Source organism: Mytilus galloprovincialis, chromosome 3 (genome assembly GCF_965363235.1).
Source record: "Mytilus galloprovincialis chromosome 3, xbMytGall1.hap1.1, whole genome shotgun sequence".
NCBI lineage: Eukaryota > Metazoa > Mollusca > Bivalvia > Mytilida > Mytilidae > Mytilus > Mytilus galloprovincialis.
Window position 1 is genome coordinate 66113392 of NC_134840.1, and position 8069 is coordinate 66121460.

An 8069-nucleotide genomic window follows, 5' to 3' on the forward strand; every position below is an offset into this window, starting at 1 on the left:
GTAATAAAGACATGTTTTCATTTTTGACGAAAAATCACGATGCCAATGTCAAAAAGGTCAGAGACATATTTGTTAAAATTACAATCTAATAACATCTTAAAAATGAAAACATATTTGGTTGGTACTAAAAGTCCAATTTCCACAGAGTTAAAATCGTCTAATCATCTACTTAATTTGTTTCAATGACCTTTAACTTGATATGAATAAACGCTTTCTCCTTGGTTTTAAATAGGTACTCTATCTTTAATTTAATTTTGCTTCCTTTTTCCTTTTCGTCTTTCTTTCTTTTCACTCTATATGTTTGTTTGTACTTATATTTTGCTTGATAGTTTATTTTTCACATCTTTCAATACATAATGATGATAAAGTAATAATACATAATAATGATATAGTAAAATTTACATTTATAAGAAATACAGATATCACTATAATTCAAGACGATTCGGTTGGAAAAACTGCAGAAAGCGGACCAAATATAGTTAACCCGCGGCAGTTAGGGACCAAGTTACGTTAACATTTAATAATTTGTAAGTGATATTTAGCACTCGATAAAAGTAAAATAAACTAAATAAATTGTTTAAAATTTAAGAGCAGTCGTAGTTATACCTCACCGCAGGTATCAATTATTTCTATACCTGTTCCCTTCACGACTGTAACGCCATGATATCACGTGTCTTATTTGGCTTAATTGATGAGTTTCAAACGAGACGCTTACGACCCTTCTCTCAGCAAGCCTTTTAGCAGTAAGAATTGCAGCATTATTTTACACATTATTCACTGTCGATTGTGTATTTGATTTCATTTTATAATTAATTTAATTGAAAATATTTGTGGCTCTTATTATGTTAATATTATAAATTACTTTTTTGTTATTGAAGAGCGTAAAATACCACACACCTTAACTGTTAAAGAGGAAAACATTGTTGTATTATTGAAACGGTTTCAATTTATATAATAGTAAATGGCGGTTTTACTGTGTATTGACGAGTGTTTCTGTTAATGTAGAAAAGTTGAAACAAATCAAGGTGTCCAAAACATTCAACGAAAATTTGTCGATACTTAATTATACGATATAGCATTACATGATATAGAAATTAGTTCAATGCGCATTTCTATGTTGTTTGGGACAAACCCGAAAAATGTATGAAACATGGGAATCTATGATATCACTCAAGAAATAAAACCAAAAACATATTTCAAAATAAAAAAAAAACGATAGACTCAAAAGGATAATTACACAATAAAGCATTTTTCCATTTTGGAAAATCTTATAAACATCTAGAAAAGACTTATCAAAAAAGCAGTGCTGTCAATTTGTAGAAAGAAAAAAACAACTCAACATTGCAAATTGTCAGTTAATATGAACCACTGAATGAATAAATGAATGCTTCATTTGCAAGAAGCATAACCATGCTATTTCAAACGAAAATATATACAAGACAGGACAAATAAACAAAAATGCAATATACATGACAAATATACAAAAATATATACAATACATGACATACAAAATATATACTATACATTACAAACAAACAAACAAACAAATATATACTACACGACAAACAGACAAAATTATGTACAATACATGACAAACCAACAAAAAAAATATATATACAATACATGACAAACACACAATATTAAATACAATACATGACATACAAACAAAAATAAATACAATACATGACAAACACATATTATTATATACAATACATGACAAACAAACAAAAATATATAAAATACATGACACACCAACAAAAGTATATACAATACATGGCAAACACACATTATTATATACATGACAAACCAACAAAAGTATATACAATACATGGCAAACACACATTATTCTATACATGACAAACCAACAAAATTATGACAAACACACAATACAATGCAACAATTCATGACAAACCTACAAAAATATATACAAAACACACACAAATATATACAATACATGACAAACCAATAAAAGTATATACAATACATGACAAACCTACAAAAATATATACAATGCATGACAAACACACAATATTATATACAATACACGACAAACACACGATATTATATACAATACATGACAAACCAACAAAAGTATATAAAATTGAGAAAGGAAATGGTGAATATGTCAAAGCGACAACCACCCGACCATAGAGCAAACAACAGCCGAAGGCAACCAATGGGTCTTCAATGTAGCGAGAATTCCCGCACCCGTAGGTGTCCTTCAGCTGGCCCCTAAAATATGCATAATAGTACAGTGATAATGGACGTCATACTAAACTCCGAATTATACACAAGAAACTAAAATTTAAAATCATACAAGACTAACAAAGGCCAGAGGCTCCTGACTTGGGACAGGCGCAAAATTGCGGCGGGGTTAAACATGTTTATGAGATCTCAACCCTCCCCCTATACCTCTAGCCAATGTAGAAAAGTAAAAGAATAACAATACGCACATTAAAATTCAGTTCAAGAGAAGTCCGAGTCTGATATCAAAAGATGTAACAAAAGAAAATAAATAAAATGACAATAATACATAAATAACAACAGACTACTAGCAGTTAACTGACATGCCAGCTCCAGACCTCAATTAAACTGATTGAAAGATTATGTCTTCATCATATGAATATCAGGTACAATCCCTCCCGTTAGGGGTTTAGTATCATACTATCATAAAATATATGAGAAGAACATAACCCGTGTCATGCCAACAACTGTTTTTTTAGAAATAAATGTGTTTAGTTCCGATGCAAAGACCCTATCAGTGAATCAATGTTAAAGCCAAAATATGCAATCTTTAATGACCTGACAACAGTATCGTAACTATATCCCCTTTTAATAAGTCTATTTAAAGGTTTTGTTAGTTTCTGAGGAGAATACTGACATTTTTGTGCTTTATAAAGAATATTTCCATAAAATTTTGGATGTGAAATACCTGAACGTATAAGATGTCTGCATGTTGAGTTATATTTACGAATTATTTCCTTATACCGGTGATAAAATTTAGTAAATGTTTTGACCAGTTTGTGATATCGAAAACCATATTACTTTATACAATACATGACAAACATATACAATACATGACAAACAGCAGAGAGCAGTATAAGTAGTAACAGAATACTATTATGACAATACATGCGATTTTGTATTCCAAAGTGCTTTTTCAATAATTGCACAGTTTTACTAATATTTTACAATGAGCTTGTAATAAATTATTTAACTGTACCGATTTGTATGTGTTACTACAAAAAATACTATTAACTATCGTCTAAAAATTCATAGTTTTCTGCATTCTTCCAAAGCTGTAGTCCGATTTTGTCTTTTATACGTGTTTTAACACAATCAAATGATAAACTGTACTGCATGGGATCTTGTGAAATCTATACATCGTTAAATATAAGGTTACATAATGCATGTTTTACGTTAGAAGCCATTATTTGCATCTTTATTATTTTTTTTATAAATAAATCTGTTATCATATGATCCACTAGCACACAGATAGCAAACAATTTTAGAAATTGTTGACTTTTATGATGTTTATGGTTCTGTTAAGGACCAGTTTTAGTTTTGATGCTTCAATTTTGTTTGATGTATTTACCTCCCCGACCGTGGTCTTTTACGATGATTGGTTCGTACGTTTTTAATACAGTATGCATAATACCTTTTGGAAGCAATATAGCTAATATTCACTTCGATCAAATCAAGTTACAAATACGCATACCATGGTAACAAAAGTTAAAACAATTGTCCGTTAAAAAGTATATGAATTTCGCATAAGGGTTTCTGTATTTTATATTTTTTCTTAAACAGAAGTCTAAACCAACGCATTACATAATGTTGAAAAGTAAAGTATGATAAGTTTTATATCAGTCGAACTTATTGTATGTTGGAGTACTCGTTAAAATTTTATTCTTTTTCTGTTTTTTTTTCTGTTTTTTTTTTTTTTTTTTTATTTCGTTCGTACCATAAATATCGTGTATAATAAGAAATATGTCTTGTTTAAATAGTCAACTTTTCGGGCTATAAAAACAGGTTGCAAATTTAAAAATATCAAGACGAGTTGCAAAACTTTCGACGAGAGACATCTCACCTGAGAATGCGACTTCAAACGACTTAATTACGGCAGGACCACTCACAAAGTAATATGGCGCCTGACAAGGGTACATGTTCTATCACAAAGTTTGTTGATTGATAAAACTTATTCTGTCAGGTAACATGTAATTTGATGCGAGTCGTGTTGGCAGAGAATGACGTCGGGTTCTATGAGGACATCAATTGTTGATAAACTACTTTCGCTTTCCACGAGTATCGAATGAAGTCAAGACAATGGCAGAAATTCTTGACTCTGACAACTCAAAGTAAGGTTGAAATTAACAATCAAACTACTATGTTTAAGAGATTGAAAGTCATTGACATATCCTGAATAGTTTGTTGACAGTTGATGCCTTTATTAAGAATAACAACATAAAGGTGCATCCTTTTTAAAAGGTAGATTAAGTCCAGCTGTCAATATCGTCTGATGGTCAATTTTCACTAATACCAACATGGTCCCATCAGAAAATCATGCGACAAACTAGCTTCAATAACATATTAAATATCATCTGATAAGCTATCAATAAGTACCTTGATTGTTATTAAAACAAAAATCTCTTTAGTAAAAACATCTTAACACGTTCCGAATGAGAATATGGGCATTTGCCTTGAGAGCTGAACATTCATGTCTCACAACTGCTGTGTACTCATTTTTAAGAATTTTAAAGTTATTTGCTTGAAATCGTCATCTATGGAATAAATCTTAAAATCTATATATAATTCATATATAAACCATAAGAATATAAAACTTACGTTCTTTATATTATTTATTTGAAAAACTATGTTTGTGTTAATTACAAATACCACTGTCGTTTCGAAAAAAATAGTTAAAAGGAAACTGTCTACTAAAAATACGACAAGGACTTCCTATTTCAACTAAAATCAAATCTCGATAAAATTCCCTAATAATTATAATACTATAAATGTATTGATATGTATTATACCGAATTTAGAACTTGTAAAGTTTGGTACTTAATACATTGCACTTAAAATTTAAAGAATCGAGAAAAAACATTAAAATTCTAATAGTAGTTCATGTTGTTCCATTTTTCTGGTATAATTTTATTTCTTTTTATTGATGGCTCTGTTTTTGTCTATAAGTTGGTCTACAGAGTAAACCTAACATCTCCTTTTATGTGTATAATTCAGATAATTTGCCATTTGTCAGCTTATATCACGATAAGACAAAAACAACATGTTATAAAACATTACGTATATCTGACATGGAGGGCAAACAAAATAATAATGTTTAAGGACACTTTCAAAAACACTGATTATTCAATAGCTCCCAGAAGATTTTTCATATTGTTCGTGTAACTGATCTGCTGCCATATTGCGACAACCAACAATCCTCCTGGCGCAGACTATCACTCCGATTTCCGTCTCAGAATGACCAATCACCGTCTTCGTCTCTTCTGGTAACAGAAACCAGACCCAGAATTGGCATTTTTAAATACAGAATTATGCAGTAACGAGACGTAATGTTTGTTTACAAATTAGTTGATTAAGTTAATAATGAAGGGTTGAGATTTTACAATAGCTCGTCGACACCGTTGTGAATAAAACAATTAAGAAACAAATTTATCACAAAAAGTTGCTGATGAATGAGTTGTACTATTAGTTTGCCAAAGATGAATTTCTTTTCAAATTGATCAGCGTAAAAAGTATTGGAATTTAATTATTATATTAAACACCATTTAAACATGGGTTACTCATTTGAACTGTTCATTCAATTTACAACTGCCATAATTATAAATAACAATGATATTGTATTTTTAATTGCCAATTTGTTGTTATGGATACTAATGATTATTATCATGACAATGTTAGGGTATATAGCGCGCATGTACTTATAATATTATATTTAAACTATAAAGGCAACAGTAGTATACCGCTGTTAGTATACCCATGGAAGTAATATTCAATATTACTTCCATTGTATATTACTGTTCGAGATTCATAAATCGGGTTTTAACTAAAACTGAGGGAAACACATAAAATATAATAGAACTACAACACAACAGAAACACAACATTAAAATGTAACACACACAGAAACGAACTATTTGTTTTTCTATTTGTCAAGATACATCAACCCAACAACATAAAAGAGACATCAAGAGGTTTAACACATATAAAAGTGTATAGATAAACTATTATTCTTTAGTTTTCTATGTTGTGTCGTGTGTACTATTGTTTGTCTGTTTGTCCTTTTCATTTTTAGCCATGGCGTTGTCAGTTTATTTTCGATTTATGAGTTTGACCTTTCGTCCCTCTTTTAGAGGCCATCATGATTGACTTAGTAGATGAATCATTGTTTCGGAGTTTACTTCAAACCATATTGTTGGTACTTTATTATCAGCTAGAAATGAGAATATTAATGGTATACTTGATATCATTTCGAATTGTGCAGAGTCGCATTATAGAATGGTAGATTGATATATCATAGATTTATTTCTTTCGATTATAGCTTTACACACAAAACATGAAAGATGATACAAACACAGTGTTTACAATGTCGTCAATACAAACAAACATATAATAGTACAACATAAATGCAAGATCACATAAAAGTAAAAATATAAACAAATATATATTAGCCATGACGTATTTTTATACACGTATTAGCTGTATGCAAGGTATAGGGGAGGGCTCAGATTTCCCAAACTGACATGTTTAACCCCGCTGATTTTTTTACGCCTGTCCAAAGTCCGGAGTCTCTGGTCTTTGATAGTCAATACATGTTTCTTAGCTTTGTTTTATATTTTAGTGTGACGTCCATTTTCACTGAACTAGTTTCATTTAGGGGCTGCGGTACGGACCCTTTGGTGGCCTTCGGCAAGTTGTCTGCTCTTTGGCGGGGTTGTTGTCTCTTTAACACATTCCCCATTTCGATTCTCAATTTTAAGGCAGATAATTAACATACTAGGATAGTTAGTAAGACATGTACAGCTTTTGTTTTCAATCGGTATTTGGTAGCGAAATGCAATTCATGATAAGACGTTTTAAAGAAAACAGAAATTAAAGTAAACGGTAATAGGATTTAAGATTTTGCAGCTTTTGACTTAGCTAGAACAAAATTAAAATTAAAAGTCGCATTTTATTAACTTTTATGACCCGAGCTTTAGTTTCATGGTTTTTTTTTGTGTTTTTTTCTTGTTTTTTTTTTTTTACATATTTTACTTGTAACGGTCGCATCAGAACGTTTTTTCTATTTTCCTATTTGTATTTCAGTTGTTTCGTGTTACTCAATGTTAATAGTTGTTTGTTTATAATGATTGTTATTATTTATTAATTTATTTTGTATGAAGTGGCGAAATTTTCAAGGGACGTATATTGTCCTAGTGTAAGTGTATCATTCAAACACACCCTCATTAACGTCGTTCAAGAGATGTATGAGAAAACGTAAGATATAACATTTGTATCCAAATACCTGTTAAAGACTTCTTGCATGTTGCTTAACACGCGCTAATAGAATTAGTAAACAGAAAATTGGTTTGTAAGTAGCCCTAATTCAATCATACACACTTCTCACAGACATAAGATAATAAATATTGATAATGTTTGTGTAAACTTATCTCTAAGTCGTGATTTAGTTTACCTGAAGTTTATTGGCTTGTTATAAAAGATGCATTATATTTAGTATAATTAACTTTATGATTTGTTATATTGGATACGCTATCGGCTAACCTCGGGTGACTTCGCTTCTCTCCGTCTATCTTAAATGGAGTTATCTTAGATGATGCTACGGAATCGGCCGACTTTTGACGAATGTTTGGATACTGAAAACTAGAGGTCGATGCATTACTTTGTTCTCAAATTTCTCAAGCTAATTTAATCTTTCCATAAAGGTTTGGTTTATTTTCTACACTTCATTTGTGGGTTGTTAGTTTGAATCAATTTAGCCAAATTCCTATTAGCGTTATATTCACTGGATTTGCTAAATATTGGAACAACAACTAACAAAAAAGATGACTATGT